Below are 19,704 nucleotides of genomic sequence, written 5' to 3'. Positions count from 1 at the left end.
ACATAGCTGCAGTTTAAAGAGTCCCCCTGTGTTTCCTCCACAGGAACATAGCTGCAGTTTAAAGAGTCCCTCTGTGTCTCCTCCACAGGAACATAGCTGCAGTTTTAAAGAGTCCCTCTGTGTCTCCTCCACAGGAACATAGCTGCAGTTTAAAGAGTCCCTCTGTGTCTCCTCCACAGAAACATAGCTGCAGTTTAAAGAGTCCCTCTGTGTCTCCTCCACAGGAACATAGCTACAGTTTAAAGAGTCCCTCTGTGTCTCCTCCACAGAACCATAGCTGCAGTTTAAAGAGTCCCTCTGTGTCTCCTCCACAGGAACATTTGTAGTGAATGTGGCTCAGACTTCCTATCAGGCAGAGGAGAACCAGAACATCACCCTGGAGTGGACCTTCAGCACCAGAAGAGACACTTCCCTCAGATCCATTTCTACCTACTGTTTCCTTCATACTAATGACCGAACCTCAGTTCTGTTTGAACTACGTGAAGGTGTTGAATCCCCAGAGTCTCAGGATCCAGAGTTTTCAGGACGAGTCCAGTGGGACAAAGACGTCCTCACAGAAGGACGCCTCACACTTCATGTCTCCAGACTCAGGACCAGTGACTCTGGGTTTTATCGGTGTGACATACTCGTCACACCTGATGGGACTAACTCTAGGAGATGCTGGCTGAATGTGACTGGTGAGTATTTAAATTAAAACTTTTTAAATATGTAGATGGTAGCTCTATGTGAAATGGTAAATAAACATGCAGGTTATTAAAATATCTGATACAGAATAGTCTGAAAGAGGTTTTCTCCCCGTCAACATGATGTTACTAAACTGTGTATTTTCCACAGCTGCTGCTGAGCTCCAAACTCAGAGACCAACAGAGAGTCCACAACCAGAGAGTCCACAACCAGAGAGACGGAGAGACTTCTGGATCTACGTTGGACTGATACTGTTATATGTTTTTTCTATTGTAATTCTTTATTTTTTCTTTATTCATTGTTATGTTCCTTCTTCTTCAATAATGTATTATTTTATTGTTTATTTCTTTTCGTTTTCTTTGTCTGTTTATTTTGGTGTTTTTTATTTCTTTAGTTATTTGTCTTTAACACATTTTTATTCTCCTTTTGTTTCTAATATTGTTTCTTTTGTTGTTTCTTTGATTGTTCTTTTTTTTGTTCCTGTTCTCTTTTATTGTTTTTATAGACTTTTCTGCATAAAAATAACACTTCATAAACAAGACAGACTTGACATACTATCAGCAAAACTAACAAAACAGTAAAAAGAAAGAAAGAAGAATAGAAAATAGAAACACAGCCCAAATGATATTCAAGTGTCCTCATCCTCCATCATGTTGTAGACCAGTATGCTCCAGGAAGTCCTACAAGGTTTTCCAGCTAGTTTGTTTTGAAGGAAAACACGTATCCTTTCAAGAGCAAGGTAGAAAGTCCTCCCTTTCAGCCGTTGAGAAAGTCCACAGGTTGATGGTTCCTCCCATGTGCGAGCTATGGCTCAATGGCCGGTGTGAATAGGAGAGGAGAGAGGGGACTGCCTTGTTCCTCGCTTGAGTTTAACGGGAGATGACACAAGTCCATTTCTTAGGATGTCAGCTTGTGGGTTGGAGTATAGGAGTCGTACGCAACTTAAAAATCTACTCCCAGTACAATTCCAGTCAAAGATCGTCTAAGATAAGTCTCAGAAAACTACGTTAGAAGAAAAGATGCTTTGCAGGAAGAAATGAATTTAATTAAATCTAGTTAGGTGGAGTCGAAGGAATTCAAGTGTAGCTGAATTGCAGCTGAAGTTATGTAATATATGATAATGTAGGAACAGGTGTAGAAAAAGTTTACTTTCTTTTTCCTCCATTATCCAAAATGTGGTTTGTAAAGAGTCAGGATTTTTGTATTTGGTGCGTTGATGCTTATCTTCAAGAGACATGTATTTTTGTATTATTTTTGTACAGTAGCAGCGATGATAAAGACTGATGTCTCTCACTGAATTTGATTGTTAAACCAAAACAAAAACCTAAGCACTTGATGATTTAATGTAGGACTTGTATCTGATTCACCAGCACTTCCTATGGTATGTTCTTGTTTGAAGTGAATATATCTGCTCTTTCCTTGTTGTTTGGAGTTTGATTCTTTACGGTTTTTGCACTTATTTTAAGTCGCTTTGGAAAAAAGCATCAGCTAAATGATATTTAATGTATGTACATATTAAGCTGTCTTTGTAACAATGTACATTTCCCCTCTCTGGGACTAATAAAGGGATTCTGATAATATTCATTTTGAGTTAAAATACTAATGTTACTTTTTGCTATTTTTGTTACAAGGTGTATGCATATGTGTTTCCAAAGGTGGAGTAAAGGATGTATTAATGTGAGTGTGTGTGTGTGTGTGTGTGTGTGTGTGTGTGTGTGTGTGTGTGTGTGTGTGTGTGTGTGTGTGTGTGTGTGTGTGTGTGTGTGTGTGTGTGTGTGTGTGTGTGTGCGTGTGTGTGTGTGTGTGTGTGTGTGTGTGTGTGTGTGTGTGTGTGTGTGTGTGTGTGTGTGTGTGCGCGCACCATGCTTCTCTGGTGCTCCTCAGGGCCTTCATCCTTTTGGGGTCCACCCCCACGTAGTCCATACAGTACGTGCACGCCCGCCTCGTGCACGCTCCTCATCAGACTGATCGCTGCCTCCTTCAGCCATGCAGCGTTTCTGGTTATAATTATTACAATAAATAATTTAATTCTTGGTGTATTTATATGTTGATGCAAACTGTAAAAGGATGGTTGGATATTTTTTATTTATGTAAACTGTCCCTGTTAAATAATACATATTTAATCAAAATGTAATATATTTTTTACAATATTATTTACATTTTATATTAATTAGGAAATAAACTATTAATAACAATTAAATTAAATAAAAAAGGAAATTAATTAAATAATATAAAAATTAAATAAATTGAATAAATAATATAAAAACTAACTTCCACAATTGTTACTCTTTGTACTTCATTTGACTCAAGAACGTATAAAAAAGGTGTCTTCTTTCCAATAATGTGTCTGTGGAATCAAAGGGACGTACACATGCAGAGCTGTGAGCCTCGCAGTAACAGGAGTACCAACTAACGTATATTCATTAATAGCAGAGATTTCAGAAGAGAATTCAACTTTGATCTACTGATTGATACTCCACTCAGAGCCGGCCCTGACTGCAGCTATGTTTCTGTGGAGGAGACACAGAGGGACTCTTTAAACTGCAGCTATGTTTCTGTGGAGGAGACACAGAGGGACTCTTTAAACTGCAGCTATGTTTCTGTGGAGGAGACACAGAGGGACTCTTTAAACTGCAGCTACGTTCCTGTGGAGGAGACACAGAGGGACTCTTTAAACTGCAGCTATGTTTCTGTGGAGGAGACACAGAGGGACTCTTTAAACTGCAGCTACGTTCCTGTGGAAGAGACACAGAGGGACTCTTTAAACTGCAGCTACGTTCCTATGGAGGAGACACAGAGGGACTCTTTAAACTGCAGCTACGTTCCTATGGAGGAGACACAGAGGGACTCTTTAAACTGCAGCTATGTTCCTGTGAAGCTTTACTGAAGCTCTCATCAGGACTAACGCTTCCTTCAGTAACATTGTGCTCTTATTTATAGCAAAGCTGCAGGCTGGGAAACAAAAGGTACAGAAGAATATTAGGGCCATGCTTTGTTACATTATTTAATAAACATTTAGCTTTCTTCACAAAATGCTAAATACAATAAAAGTGTTACTCCTCTGTGTTTGTTCTCTTGTATGAATGCCTAGCACTAAACCTCTTCTGACAAAAGGGCTCAAAGATGCTGCTCTGTGAAGAAAAGAGAAACTAAAAGTGTGTTTTCTTTAGTCTTAGGGGGAAATAAAGGAGTAAACTAACCAGAGACACAGGGGGTGAGGAAGAGGAGCAGCAGGATGAGGAAGATCATCTTTTCCGGGTGAGAGGACACACACACACACACACACACACACACACACACACACACACACACACACACACACACAATTAGAAAATGACAGTCTGTCTTGACCACAGCATTTATTAAAGAGCAACCAGAGGACAGTGATCGTCGGACACTAGGTGGCGCCAGATATTAACATTGTATTATATTTCCTTTTAACTGAACCAGGACCCACACCACTGTCGATTACCCCAACAACAAAATGACGTGATGTCGTGCGTCCGCTGCGTCGGCCGACATGTTTTTTTTTTCAAGCCTCTTTAGCGGCTCCGTAGAACCAGAATCAGAATGGGTTTTATTACAAAGTAGGTTTACACATACGAGGAGTGTGCTTTGGTTTATGTGGTGCATACAGATCCACAGAAAGAAGAATACATAGTAAACAGGACTGTTGTGGGAGACGTGACTGACAGAAACATTTACAAATAAAGTATATTTTATATACACATTAACAATAGAAGCATATATTTGATACAATATAAAAAATACACAACGTCGAAGTATACAGAATTATTTAGAAAACCCTATAATTACAAACCCACTACTGAAAACAGCATGTAAACATTATGAAGTGTGCAAAGTAGCTGCAGTTTTAAATACAATCTGAAATGCAGTGAGCACAAGCCTGAGAAAACACTTTAATAGACTAACATACTATAGACTATAGACCGGATATAAAGTGTGCAAAGTAGCTGCAGTTTGAAATTTAAGCCTGAGTATAACATGTACACATTGTTCAGGGTTATTGAAGAGAGAACAACAGAGGGACATCTGGTTATAAAAGAAACTAAGCAACTATAGTGCTAAATACTTAAACTTTAATATATCCATTCATTACCTTGGATGTCTTCAGTCACAGAGTTTTCCATTCAGTCGCTTCCTTCAGCTGAAGCAGTACTGACATTGCATGGACTTTATTGAGTGGGAAGGAAGTGGAGCTGAGGATTTCACAACACTCTCCTAACCCAGCGACAATTTTCTAACCACATCCTGTGTACATGAGCACAGACTCAGATTATCATGCTGTCACACTGTATGCATTTGCATTAGTCGCTTCATGTTTGTAGATCCCTATTACCAGTCGCGGCTGGTGGAAAATATTTTAGGTGGGGCTGTGGAAATGGTGACCAAACAATACTAGGGGAGAACGGGGGGACGCCCCCCCGGTAAAGATTTTTGAGAAAAGACCCCTGACTTCTGGTGATGTTAGAGGGGGGGGGGGGTGGAAGGACAAATTGAGGCTTACAAATATGAGAAGACTGATCAATACCTCCATAATCTTCAGTGTGGTTAGCTATGAATCTTCCAAAACTTCCAAACACCTTGTCCTGGACATAGTTTCTACAGCATAAACTGTGCAACAGTACAGTAGGGGCTTTGGGAACACTCAAAATTACTTAAAATGATTTAATTCCCATTTAACCTGTTAAGGGGCTTTTTCCCCCCGTTTTTTTTCTCACGAAACTGTGTCTCAGGGCTTCTTAAAATGTAAAAAAACATTCATGTGTCCTACTCAGAGGAAACGCAGCTAACTAAATGAGCCCTGAAAGAAAAAATGCTAACGCACTCTAGGTATAAATCAATCGATATACTTATCGGATATGCACAAACAAGCTTATGCTAACAAGCTGAGATTCCACAGATTCTAGAAATATAAGTATCATCACTGAGCGATCAGAACTCGCGAGTTTAAAGATAGCAACAGTTGGCTTCTGCTTCACTTGCTGCACTCTCGTCTGGGCGCTGTGCATAGCGCCCAGACGAGAGAGGGTACGGGCAAGGCCAGGCAGGAAACATGTGACTTATCAGTAACTTTAGACATCGTAACACAATTTTAAACGAGATTTTATTGTAGATTATACATTTTACTGATACCAATTATATAATATTTACCTTGTTAATTAAAAAAAAATTAAAAATTAAAAAAAATATATATATATTTTTAATGTGGGAAGAGGGGGGGCGGCGCCCCTATGGGCCGGCCGCCACTGCTTATTCTTTATATACGTGTTACACGTTATTTAAACCACTGGTTTACAGGGTGTCTGGGGACTTTATCTCCTCCCCTACAGCCTGAACTATACTCATACTATATATACTGCAAAGTGAATGCTGCACAGGATACTCAGACCACAGAAAACCGACAGCAGGAACACTCCCTTCTCTGATTCTGCATCAAGACAGCCTCGTTGAAACACCAACTATAGCTTCATCGGACATATTCACCATGACATCTAGAAAACACAACTGTCAGCACTGAGGTCTCTACAGTCTCAAATATTTACAGGTAAGAACACATGTTTATACTTTATTGAGGAAATGTCTCTTACTGCTGCTTTCTGTTTCTCTCCTGTTGAACCTCTTATAGAGAAAAGGCACCACATTAAACTAAAATAAGAGAACGAGTTGGAAAGAAACAGCTCGCAGCGGCGAAACCGTGCCGCGCCACACTAATTGCGCCTCATAAACGCATAGTTGAGGCTCCCTCCGCAAGATGAGGCCCCACGCAGTCTGCGTGATCTTCCAGGGACGGCCCTGTTTATTCTCTGCCCTTATAGTCCGCTATTGGCTATTCTATATGCACGCTGAAGGCTCTTTGAGCAGCTTTTCTCTCACTGATTGTGCTGTTATGTTAAATGTTTGTTGTTTGTGTTTCATGTATTTTTTGACTTGATCTGACAAATAAAGTAATATCGTATCGTATCGTATATGTTGTCCCTCTCGATTTTTTGTGATTTTTGCGGTTTTCTTAATGGTAATTTTCAGACTTCTGTGAGTCGGACTCGTTTAGTGGTAGCTCATGTAGACTTGACTCTTGTGGTTAAACTTTTCGCTCCGTATTTTGATGGTTGGGGTGTCGAATCCTGGATTTTGCATTCATTCGTCACTTCTTTTTCAGTGCTTTTTTATTTAATATATGTTTTTATTTAAAGGTCCCATGTCATGGCCATTTCTACTGATCATAATTCCATTGTTGAGGTCTACTAGAATAGATTTACATTGTTCAATGTTCCAAACTCACATTGGTTTCTCATACAGCATGTATAGTATGTGTATTCACTCTCTGTCCTAAACGGCTTGTTGGAGCTCCTGCAGACCGTTTACATGCAGAAAAACCTTCATAACACAAGGGGACGGGTAATAACCAGAAAGCATGACATGGGACCTTTAAGATTTATTGTTTAATTGTACATATTTGTCATGTAATAATCAAAATATATGTTTACAAATGTTATAGTCTTTGTCAGCATCTTTTGAATTATAAATATTTCTCTTTTACCGTTTTGTGTTAATTATTAGGGTCTAAATGAGCTAATGGATTTTTACATCAAGTGCTTGAGGGTGGGATTAATAGAAACATTTTTCTTTGGGGGGATGCTTTGTATGGCAGGCCTACAGTATAATTGCAGAAACAGCATGTGAAACCCGTGTGAAAATAACCACAGAGAGCTGAAGTCAACATATGCTCAGTCTTTACTTCTGCTCTTGTGATAAAGGACAGGTCAGCTAGGACACATCTTCTTTCTCCCTTGCAAAGTGTCACTCTGTGAGAAGTCATATTGTCCTGATGGCATTTTTAAAAGTCTTCACTGACACTGAGAGCAGTGGACTTGAGCCAACAAGGAGAGCCATACGCTGCAAAAACTGTATTTGCAGGGGAAGTCGTAACAGTTAAACAAACAACTCATATTCATTTCAACATAGAGAAGTTATAGTAAACATAAACTGCTATTATATTGTTTGCTATATTGATACCTTAGACCAGGGGTGTCAAACTCAAGGCCCGGGGGCCACATGCGGCACGCAAAACATTTTGAATCGGCCCTCACTCAATTAAAAAAGTATAACGACTTAAGTATAATAAACTTCTGCTTGTCTTATATTGTACTTCTTAAATATATGTGTTCAAATATGTTACACAGTATTCATGTGTTAATAAGCCACATTTTCAAATAAATTCAGTCATTTAAAGTTGAAAACATGTTCTAACAAATCTAAGTTGATAAGAAAAAAGCCCAATAACAAATATACATAACAACCTTGAAATAAACCCTTCATATTTCCTCTTATTATAAGAAATCTGAGGCTTCTGTTTTAAGAAATGAGCAGCTAACAAACTAAATGAAACCCTCTGGAGAGCTGGGAGCTGTTTTTTTCTTAAGGCATTTTCAAGTATCAAGAATAATTTACTTACATTTGAATGTTTTTGCTGTAACTGAACTTATGAGGCAATATTCCTCGAGTGAGTGGCCCAGCACTAAGAATATCTTTCTGTATGTGGCCCTCGTGAAAAAAGGTTGGACCCCCCTGCCTTAGACTGTATCCTACGTTACTCTTTTTATTTTTGGTTAGATGGTAATGAGAGTGAACTGAATTCAAACGGAAGAAGAGAAGAATCACTATTGAATGATATCAACATTAAATCAGCTGCATATCTGTGATCTTCTTTTATATTTAAAAACATATCACACATAACGTTGAGGTACTTGTACATGTCTTGAGTATTTCCATGTTATGCTACTACTCAACTGCTTTTAAAAGGGAAATAATGTAATGTCTTTCCTCTACATTTATTTAACAGCTTTAGCTATTCTTTTAACAAAATGCTTCTCTTAAAATTAAACTAGTGCACTAACTCAGTAAGTCAGAAAAAAGTCAAAGATTTAATTATTTTACAAAAAGTAAATCAGCACTTTGTCTACAACAGTAAAATGATTCTTGATAGACATGTCATATATAAATATCATTACACATAAAGGACCTTCTCTGCACAATGATTACTTTTTATACTTTAAGTACATTTAGCTGATAATACTTTTGTATTTTGACTGCAGTTCAGTTTGACTCTTTCTGACTTTAAGAAAGAGCAACTATTTTACACTGTGCGAAAAGTCGTATTGAAACTCTGTTCCGATTCCAATAATCATACTTCCTCTGTGGCACAGTCAACATGGTTCTCTCTGTTTGTAAAGTGAAGAGAGAAAAACTCCAATCTGCCCACCGGGGTTTAATTACATTCTAGTTTACATTCTCCACGTAGAGAAGCTGACAACTCAGCATGACTCTGAAATATTTTCCCCTCACGAAGGACACATTGAACTTTATATTTATCCACCAACAAAAGGTCACCCTTGATTTGTAAAGTCCTTTTTGGCATTATGGCATTTCAATGTATAACAACGCGTTAATGAAATATGTTTTTAGTTTCTCTTTTGTGTCTCATGCGATTCAGTAAGTTTGTCTTGAACAACGTTTCAACATCTTTCCAACTCGTTCTCTTATCTTGGTTTAATGTGGTGCCTGTTCTCCATAAGAGGTTCAACAGGAGGAGATGGTTCAGGAGAGAAAGTCCTCAGACACACCCTGTAAACCAGTGGCTTAAATAACGTTCAACATGTATAGTTAAAGAATAAGAAGAAGGATCAATGACCTTACAGCCAAATGATGAAACTCACAGTGACTGAAATAAATAAATATAGATATAACACTTTACAGATGTTACATGGGGGATGTATGGAGTCTCATCTACTGATGTGACTGATAGATGTCATGTTTCTATCTCATTGGCCTCAGAGCTGTCTGTCTGCAGGAGGCCCTTATTAAAAACCTGCTGCTTTCTGTCTGAGTAGTGGTTAGTGCAGAAGTCCCATCAATTGCACCTGGCAATGCTGCTTCTAGCTGTCAGTGCTTAGATGTTATCAAGCTGAAAAAATGAACGCAGAATTCCAACATACTGTCATCAAATGTCTTTCTGTTATGAATTTAAATTGTCCTTTTGAAACTTGTCTTGTGTTCTTTGCTATCCCCATAATGACCTAAAAATAAAGTCTATGGCTTTTACTTCTAATTATTTACCAGGCTAGAGACAAGATGTTGTCTAAATCAAATTCTGTCTCATCACATGACTATGTTTTAGCTTAACTTAACTGTAATATGTTCTTTCTACATTTCAAACCCCACTTACTCTAATATCTGTTAAGAAATCCACATTACAAAATGGTTTCATCATCACAGGTCAACTTCTTTGGTATTCCCCTTCTGGACTTACATCTCTCACAGAAGCCCCTTGGCCACTGCTTCTGCATCTGTGTTACCTGTTATAACTCAATCACTATTTAGAAACATGTCAACATTCATCAAACAGTATCTTATCCCCAGACATGGAGCAGGTTCATTCTAAAACCATCATTCAATGCTCAGTTTGAACATCTGCGTTGGGGCGAGAAGGTTTCTTTCAATCCCTAAATGAAACATTTAGATTGTGAATTTGACAGCCATGTTGACATTATACATTATACACACTCGCGTCTATGTTGTTACACATGAACTCATGTGTAACAACATCTTGTATGGGGAGAAAACCTTTATTTAAATAATTGGACTCTTTTGTAACTTAAAGAGTTAGTCAACTGTTTTTAGAGATGCATTTTGTTCCAAGAAGCTAAAGCTGTTAAGTAAATGTATTGGAGTGGAGGTATAAAGTAGCATACAATGGAAATACTCAAGTAAAGTACAAGTACTTCACATTTGTGCAGTTACTTTCCACCTCTGAGTGATCAGTCACAACAGGAGAGTCAGTAAGCAGTCTGCACTGATCTATGACTGAATGTGGGTCATTCTTATCTGTCAGTATGAGATGCTCTATGAACAATTCTCTCACCATGACGTCCCTCATCAGGTGAAGCAGGAGAAGCAGAAATACTGAACCTGCGTCTCTGAGATGTGCCAGAACAACAAACACAGCTTTTTATGAACAACAGGTGACTGTCTATCTTTAGATCTGATAACAATCAGCTGCTGTTGTTAATCACGGTGAAATCTACACACTCAGAGGCTCGGTTATACTTTAATCAAAACCTGTCTTGGTGATGATGGAGAAGCCGTTCTGTTTCTCTCTCTCTGTGGATCTAAAAGGAAAGAAGCTCCTTACAGCATTCCTGATATACAGCCAATGTTAGTTGTAACTCAGTTACATGTTACTGCTGTAGATGTGTTCAACTCCTTTAAATAATATTAGCAATTTTCATATAAATGTTTTTGAGAAAAGCTTTCTTACTAGTGTAACGTCCGAGGTGTTAAGGCTTCAAGAATACTTCTGTGTAACAAAAACTCAGGAACTTAGTACTTTTTGGAGCGTCACAGATGCCTCCGTTTATTTAACGTCGAGTCACACCACACCCTTTCTCTCACCACTCTAGCACAGACTGCGCATGCTCACAACACATGACCTCTCAACCCAATGCTTACATGCGTCCCCCCTTACTGAAAGAAATGTCCCCATTTCCACACACATGGTGAGAACACAACAAAACATTAAAAAAACAATACAACCACGAAAAACCCCAAAAACATAACAAACCACACACTACCCCTGCAGAATAATACATGCAGGCATGACGTACATTCGGAAAAAAAAAAATCTTTGAATAAAAACAATGACAAACAAAACACATCCACAGCCCAAATAAAACATCAAACTAGGTATGACATAACCTATTCCCCTGTCCTGCACACTCGAAACATGAAAAAAAAACAATTATGCAGCATAGAATACACAGGAGAAAATAATCACACAAGCACGTAACCACCAGTCATTCAGCCCATAACAAAGTCCAAAAATCGGACAGGAGGCCGCGCTAACCTCCCAGCCCGGGACACCGTCAGTGCGGCTTGTTCGAGCTCAGGGGAATCACCAGCCCCAGAACCCGGCCCAAGATCACAGCCACTTTCCCCATCGGAAAACCTCAAGCGTCCAGAGCTCTGTGGGGAGACTGCATCTTGCAACGGAAGAGGCTGAGAAAGGTGTAAGTGAGACCTTGATGGTCCCTCCAAGGGAAAGGCTACCGGCAGGTTGTATCGCCGTAGTCTGTCGTAATGGACAGTTTGGAGAGAGGCTTCATCCCCAAACGGGCTACTTAGTTGGTACGTGACCCCCACTTCATCACCCCTATCCATTCGCCTCTGCACCAGATAAGGCCCCTTCCAGTGGGGAGCCAGCTTACGGCGGCTCTCAGTGGGATCATTTAACCACACCAAATCCCCGACTTCATACGGGTCGTGCCTCACTCTGGCGTCATAGTACGACTTCTGTTTGCTGCTTGCAGCAAAATTGTTATCCCTTGTCTGATCAAACGCCGTGTCCAAGCGTCTGAGAAGGGAACCAGCAAAGTCTTCCCGGGGACCCTGCACCAGATCATCCCGCTTTGGACCCAGTAAAACATCCACAGGAGTCCTGGCCTCCCTGCCATGCGTGAGAAAATACGGCATGAAGCCTGTGCTGGAATGTACACTGGTATTGTACGCAAATGCGACCTGTGACAGAAAAGAGTCCCACTCCCCCTCACATGATAGAAGAGATTTCGCCAACTGATCGATAAGTGTCCTATTAAACCTCTCTACCATGCCATCAGACTTCGGATTGTAAGGCGTGGTGTGCGTCTTCTTCACACCTAACACGCCGCACAAATGCCTCACAACATCTGATTCGAACTGTCTGCCCATATCAGTGTGCAGAGTTTCCATTACCCCATGCTCCAAGATGTAGTTCTGGAAGAGACACTCCGCGACCGTCGGGGCTTTTTGATCGGGGATGGCATACAGATTTACAAATTTTGTGAAATAGTCCTCAACAACCAACACATACCGGTTGCCTTTTGATGTGACCGGCAACTCTAGTATGTCAGCCGCCACACGCTGGAAAGGTCTAACTGCATGTGAAGTTCTCATGGGGGCATGGTGTTTAGGCACCGGGGACTTCCTTCTCTGACAGGCATAACATTGGTCACACCACGAACGAATGTCACTGTGCATGGAGGGCCAATAGCACACACTTCTTGCGCGTGCCAAAACGCATGACCTCTCAACCCAATGCTTACACTAGTTTGAAACATTTGATATTTGTCAAAGAAAATTCAGCGTATAGTGCTGACAAATCGAATCTCATGTCGCATTTCAACTCAATGAAATACTGATTTATTGTTTAATCTGAAGCAGCATCATGTTCTATAACATCATTTTACAAACTGTGGGGCTCGCGGAGGTTTGCGGAAGCTGTTCAATCCATAATAACAAATACAATGAGCTGGATCTTTGTGTCTTGTTATTATTAGCAGAGGAAATGTAATGTTTGTACAACTATACTATAAATCCTACCAATCTACGTGGGAACCAGGTTGGGGGGGGGGGTCAGAAATATTTCCAATTACCCAATGGGGACATGACAGAAAAGTTTGGGAAACTCTAAAAGTCAACTTTTCATGAGTTTTCAAAGAGCCGTTCAAAAGAATCGTCTCGTTCGCGACCGACACATCACTAAAAGGCACCACATTAAACAAAAATAAGAGAACGAGTTGGAAAGATATTGACTCAGAAACAGCTCGCAGCGGCGAAACCGTGCCGCGCCACACTAATTGTGCCACATAAACGCATAGTTGAGGCTCCCTCCGCAAGATGAGGCCCCACGCAGTCTGCGTGATCTTCCAGGGACGGCCCTGTTTATTCTCTGCCCTTATAGTCCGCTATTGGCTATTCTATATGCACGCTGAAGGCTCTTTGAGCAGCTTTTCTCTCACTGATTGTGCTGTTATGTTAAACGTTTGTTGTTTGTGTTTCATGTATTTTTGTCTGTTGATGTTGGACATGGAGCTGCTGTGACGCAAGTCAAATTTCAGACTTGATCTGACAAATAAAGTAATATCGTATCGTATCGTATATGTTGTCCCTCTCGATTTTTTGTGATCTTTGCGGTTTTCTTAATGGTAATTTTCAGACTTATGTGAGTCGGACTCGTTTAGTGGTAGCTCATGTAGACTTGACTCTTGTGGTTAAACTTTTCGCTCCGTATTTTGATGGTTGGGGTGTCGAATCCTGGATTTTGCATTAATTTGTCACTTCTTTTTCAGTGCTTTTTTATTTAATATATGTTTTTATTTAAAGGTCCCATGTCATGGCCATTTCTACTGATCATAATTCCATTGTTGAGGTCTACTAGAATAGATTTACATTGTTCAATTTTCCAAACTCACATTGGTTTCTCATACAGCATGTATAGTATGTGTATTCACTCTCTGTCCTAAACGGCTTGTGATAAAGGACAGGTCAGCTAGGACACATCTTCTTTCTCCCTTGCAAAGTGTCACACTGTGGGAAGTCATGTTGTCCTGATGGCATTTTTAAAAGTCTTCACTGACACTGAGAGCAGTGGACTTGAGCCAACAAGGAGAGCCATACGCTGCAAAAACTGTATTTGCAGGGGAGTCGTAACAGTTAAACAAACAACTCATATTCATTTCAACATAGAGAAGTTATAGTAAACATAAACTGCTATTATATTGTTTGCTATATTGATACCTTAGACCAGGGGTGTCAAACTCAAGGCCCGGGGGCCACATGCGGCACGCAAAACATTTTGAATCGGCCCTCACTCAATTAAAAAAGTATAACGACTTAAGTATAATAAACTTCTGCTTGTCTTATATTGTACTTCTTAAATATATGTGTTCAAATATGTTACACAGTATTCATGTGTTAATAAGCCACATTTTCAAATAAATTCAGTCATTTAAAGTTGAAAACATGTTCTAACAAATCTAAGTTGATAAGAAAAAAGCCCAATAACAAATATACATAACAACCTTGAAATAAACCCTTCATATTTCCTCTTATTATAAGAAATCTGAGGCTTCTGTTTTAAGAAATGAGCAGCTAACAAACTAAATGAAACCCTCTGGAGAGCTGGGAGCTGTTTTTTTCTTAAGGCATTTTCAAGAATCATTTACTTACATTTGAATGTTTTTGCTATAACTGAACTTATGAGGCAATATTCCTCTAGTGAGTGGCCCAGCACTAAGAATATCTTTCTGTATGTGGCCCTCGTGAAAAAAGGTTGGACCCCACTGCCTTAGACTGTATCCTACGTTACTCTTTTTATTTTTGGTTAGATGGTAATGAGAGTGAACTGAATTCAAACGGAAGAAGAGAAGAATCACTATTGAATGATATCAACATTAAATCAGCTGCATATCTGTGATCTTCTTTTATATTTAAAAACATATCACACATAACGTTGAGGTACTTGTACATGTCTTGAGTATTTCCATGTTATGCTACTACTCAACTGCTTTGAAAAGGGAAATAATGTAATGTCTTTCCTCTACATTTATTTAACAGCTTTAGCTATTCTTTTAACAAAATGCTTCTCTTAAAATTAAACTAGTGCACTAACTCAGTAAGTCACAAAAAAGTCAAAGATTTAATTATTTCACAAAAAGTAAATCAGCACTTTGTCTACAACAGTAAAATGATTCTTGATAGACATGTCATATATAAATATCATTACACATAAAGGACCTTCTCTGCACAATGATTACTTTTTATACTTTAAGTACATTTAGCTGATAATACTTTTGTATTTTGACTGCAGTTCAGTTTGACTCTTTCTGACTTTAAGAAAGAGCAACTATTTTACACTGTGCGAAAAGTCGTATTGAAACTCTGTTCCGATTCCAATAATCATACTTCCTCTGTGGCACAGTCAACATGGTTCTCTCTGTTTGTAAAGTGAAGAGAGAAAAACTCCAATCTGCCCACCGGGGTTTAATTACATTCTAGTTTACATTCTCCACGTAGAGAAGCTGACAACTCAGCATGACTCTGAAATATTTTCCCCTCACGAAGGACACATTGAACTTTATATTTATCCACCAACAAAAGGTCACCCTTGATTTGTAAAGTCCTTTTTGGCATTATGGCATTTCAATGTATAACAACGCGTTAATTAAATATGTTTTTAGTTTCTCTTTTGTGTCTCATGCGATTCAGTAAGTTTGTCTTGAACAACGTTTCAACATCTTTCCAACTCGTTCTCTTATCTTGGTTTAATGTGGTGCCTGTTCTCCATAAGAGGTTCAACAGGAGGAGACGGTTCAGGAGAGAAAGTCCTCAGACACCCCCTGTAAACCTGTGGCTTAAATAACGTTCAACACGTATCTTAGTTAAAGAAGAAGAAGAAGGATCAATGACCTTACAGCCAAATGATGAAACTCACAGTGACTGAAATAAATAAATATAGATATAACACTTTACAGATGTTACATGGGGGATGTATGGAGTCTCATTTACTGATGTGACTGATAGATGTCATGTTTCTATCTCATTGGCCTCAGAGCTGTCTGTCTGCAGGAGGCCCTTATTAAAAACCTGCTGCTTTCTGTCTGATTAGTGGTTAGTGCAGAAGTCCCATCAATTGCACCTGGCAATGCTGCTTCTAGCTGTCAGGGCTTAGATGTTATCAAGCTGAAAAAATGAACGCAGAATTCCAACATACTGTCATCAAATGTCTTTCTGTTATGAATTTAAATTGTCCTTTTGAAACTTGTCTTGTGTTCATTTCTATCTCCATAATGACCTAAAAATAAAGTCTATGGCTTTTACTTCTAATTATTTACCAGGCTAGAGACAAGATGTTGTCTAAATCAAATTCTGTCTCATCACATTACTATGTTTTAGCTTAACTTAACTGTAATATGTTCTTTCTACATTTCAAACCCCACTTACTCTAATATCTGTTAAGAAATCCACATTACAAAATGGTTTCATTATCACAGGTCAACTTCTTTGGTATTCCCCTTCTGGACTTACATCTCTCACAGAAGCCCCTTGGCCACTGCTTCTGCATCTGTGTTACCTGTTATAACTCAATCACTATTTAGAAACATGTCAACATTCATCAAACAGTATCTTATCCCCAGACATGGAGCAGGTTCATTCTAAAACCATCATTCAATGCTCAGTTTGAACATCTGCGTTGGGGCGGCAGGTTTCTTTCAATCCCTAAATGAAACATTTAGATTGTGAATTTGACAGCCATGTTGACATTATACATTATACACACTCCCCCTTTTTACACATGAACTCATGTGTAACAACATCTTGTATGGGGAGAAAACCTTTATTTAAATAATTGGACTCTTTTGTAACCTAAAGAGTTAGTCAACTGTTTTTAGAGATGCATTTTGTTCCAAGAAGCTAAAGCTGTTAAGTAAATGTATTGGAGTGGAGGTATAAAGTAGCATACAATGGAAATACTCAAGTAAAGTACAAGTATGTCACATTTGTGCAGTTACTTTCCACCTCTGAGTGACCAGTCACAGCAGGAGAGTAAACAGTCTGCACTGATCTATGACTGAATGTGGGTCATTCTTATCTGTCAGTATGAGATGCTCTACTTACAGCATTCCTGATATACAGCCAATGTTAGTTGTAACTCAGTTGCATGTTACTGCTGTAGATGTGTTCAACTCCTTTAAATAATATTAGCAATTTTCATATACATTTTTTTGAGAAAAGCTTTCTTACTAGTTTGAAACATTTGATATTTGTCAAAGAAAATTCAGCGTATAGTGCTGACAAATCGAATCTCATGTCGCATTTCAACTCAATGAAATACTGATTTATTGTTTAATCTGAAGCAGCATCATGTTCTATAACATCATTTTACAAACTGTGGGGAGGTTTGCGGAAGCTGTTCAATCCATAATAACAAATACAATGAGCTGGATCTTTGTGTCTTGTTATTATTAGCAGAGAAAATGTAATGTTTGTACAACTATACTATAAATCCTACCAATCTACGTGGGAACCAGGTTGGGGGGGGGGTCAGAAATATTTCCAATTACCCAATGGGGACATGACAGAAAAGTTTGGGAAACTCTAAAAGTCAACTTTTCATGAGTTTCTCAGAAAAACTGTGTTCAGATTGTGAAGAGAATGATCTAAGAGGCTTTTTAAAGACTTAGTTTAAGGTTAACAAGAAAGAGATGTTTCTCAACACATAAAGGAAATCCGCCTCTAAGCCACGAACAACTGCAGAGGAAAAGGGACTATATGTATAATCTGACTCACTCATCGCGACCACAACACAAAGCAGAGTGTCTTTTTTTTTGTCTTGCTACTGAGAAACTTTTCTTTCTAAAGGGAGGGAGCAGGTGGCAATATTTACATGTTCCTCTTTACCAGATGAAGGGTAACCTCAGGGTCAGTCTCCACATGTTTCAGTGTTTCCTCACAGCAAGTAAAGGACTGACCTGAACTGTTAAACCAAATGTTTGTGATTATTCTTTTTAAATGGTATATTGTCATTGCAGTGGTGCAGCTACTGAGATAACTCAATGCAGTTCAGCATCTAACCAGAGGTTACATATGTCTATGCTAATAAGATACAGTAGACAGTAAGGGAAGATATCTGCAGGACAGTTTCAGCAGTACTAATGTTCCACTTCTCTCAGTAAATGAATGGTTTCATTATTTTATTCCAGAATGGAGCAACTGTTAGGAATTCCCTCAGGGGATGAATAACGTTTTTCTGACAAGTCTTTGCATTTCATTGGCTCTGTTGCTAAAATGTTACAAAAATCGTAATATCTTCACAAAAACAGACCGTGGTTTTCACTACAGCGGTATTAGGAATCTGCAAGACTCAAACTCAAAAGCTGTCTCACAAAAGTGTGTGCAGTAACAACTGAACCAAACATACTGACTTTCACCTTCAATACGAAAACCACATATCTGAAAAACTGGAGTCACGATCACTGGATCCTCCACAAGTGTCTTCTCTCCTCGCCACAAAACAAATATCCAACTGAACGCCACCTGCATGAAATGTTTGAGATTCTTCTTTTAACTATGTTTAAATGTATTGTTATTGTCAGTTTATTCCTTTGAGTAAGTACAATAAATCATATTCACAGTCGGTGTATAAAAGAGGGACTCTTGCTGGATAATCACGGAGCAAAGTACCAGACGGGGAATTGGACATGTTGTGACATTTCATACAGATCCTTCACGGTGTTTGTGACTCACTGCAGGTCTCTACCTGTTGCTGGATCCTCTCTCTCTCTGCAGGAAACAGAAGAAGATCTTTATCAGCACAGAAAGTGGAACTGTGGATTTACTAAATAAAGTTCAGTGCTTTAATAGTGCTATGTTCATCTGAGTTATCTCATTAATAAATGTATTTGTTGACTTTGAAACCGTAGCCTTTCATTCTTGGACATAGCAGTATATCAAACTGATATATAAACGAGGGTCTTACAGTCCACTACTCAGACAGAAAGCAGCAGGTTTTTAATAAGGGACTCCAGCAGACAGACAGCTCTGAGGCCAATGAGATAGAAACATGACATCTATCAGTCACATCAGTAAATGAGACTCCATACATCCCCCATGTAACATCTGTAAAGTGTTATATCTATATTTATTTACTTCAGTCACTGTGAGTTTCATCATTTGGCTGTAAGGTCATTGATCCTTCTTCTTATTCTTTAACTAAGATACGTGTTGAACGCTATTTAAACCACTGGTTTACAGGGTGTGTCTGAGGACTTTCTCTCCTCCCCACAGCCTGAACTACGCCTACTCAAAGTGAATGCTTCACACCAGGACAGGATGTGTACATACTCAGAAGAACCACAGAAAATCGACAGGAGGAACACTCCCTTTTCACAGATTCAGTATTGAGAATGATAGTTTTCGTTGAAGCACTAACTATAGCTTCATCGGACATATTCACCATGATATCTAGAAAACAGAGCTGTCAGCACTGAGGTCTCTGCAGTCGGTAAGAACACATATTTCTACTTTATTAAGGACATGTCTCTGACTGCTGCTTTCTGTTGCTCTCCTGTTGAACCTCTTATAGAGAACAGGCACCACATTAAACTAAAATAAGAGAACGAGTTG

At 39.0% G+C, this 19,704-nt stretch overlaps 1 protein-coding gene across 3 annotated transcripts in view; it reads left to right on the top strand.

Moving 5' to 3' along the window:
• Nucleotides 1–6,096: 6,096 nt before the first annotated feature.
• The window catches only part of LOC117480768 (myelin-oligodendrocyte glycoprotein-like), a 51,428-nt gene continuing 37,820 nt past the window's right edge, over nt 6,097–19,704 (top strand). The window contains exon 1 of one of the 3 annotated variants that reach the window (XM_034128221.1): nt 6,097–6,253. The gene's annotated coding sequence lies outside the window, so the exon portion shown is untranslated. Of the gene's footprint in view, nt 6,254–19,401; nt 19,583–19,704 lie in introns of those variants that run through there. The other 2 variants (XM_034128217.1, XM_034128220.1) reach the window with 2 other exon arrangements.

Source organism: Trematomus bernacchii, unplaced genomic scaffold (genome assembly GCF_902827165.1).
Source record: "Trematomus bernacchii unplaced genomic scaffold, fTreBer1.1, whole genome shotgun sequence".
NCBI lineage: Eukaryota > Metazoa > Chordata > Actinopteri > Perciformes > Nototheniidae > Trematomus > Trematomus bernacchii.
Note: the sequence above shows the minus strand (reverse complement) of the source record. Positions and strands in the feature narration are given on the sequence as shown.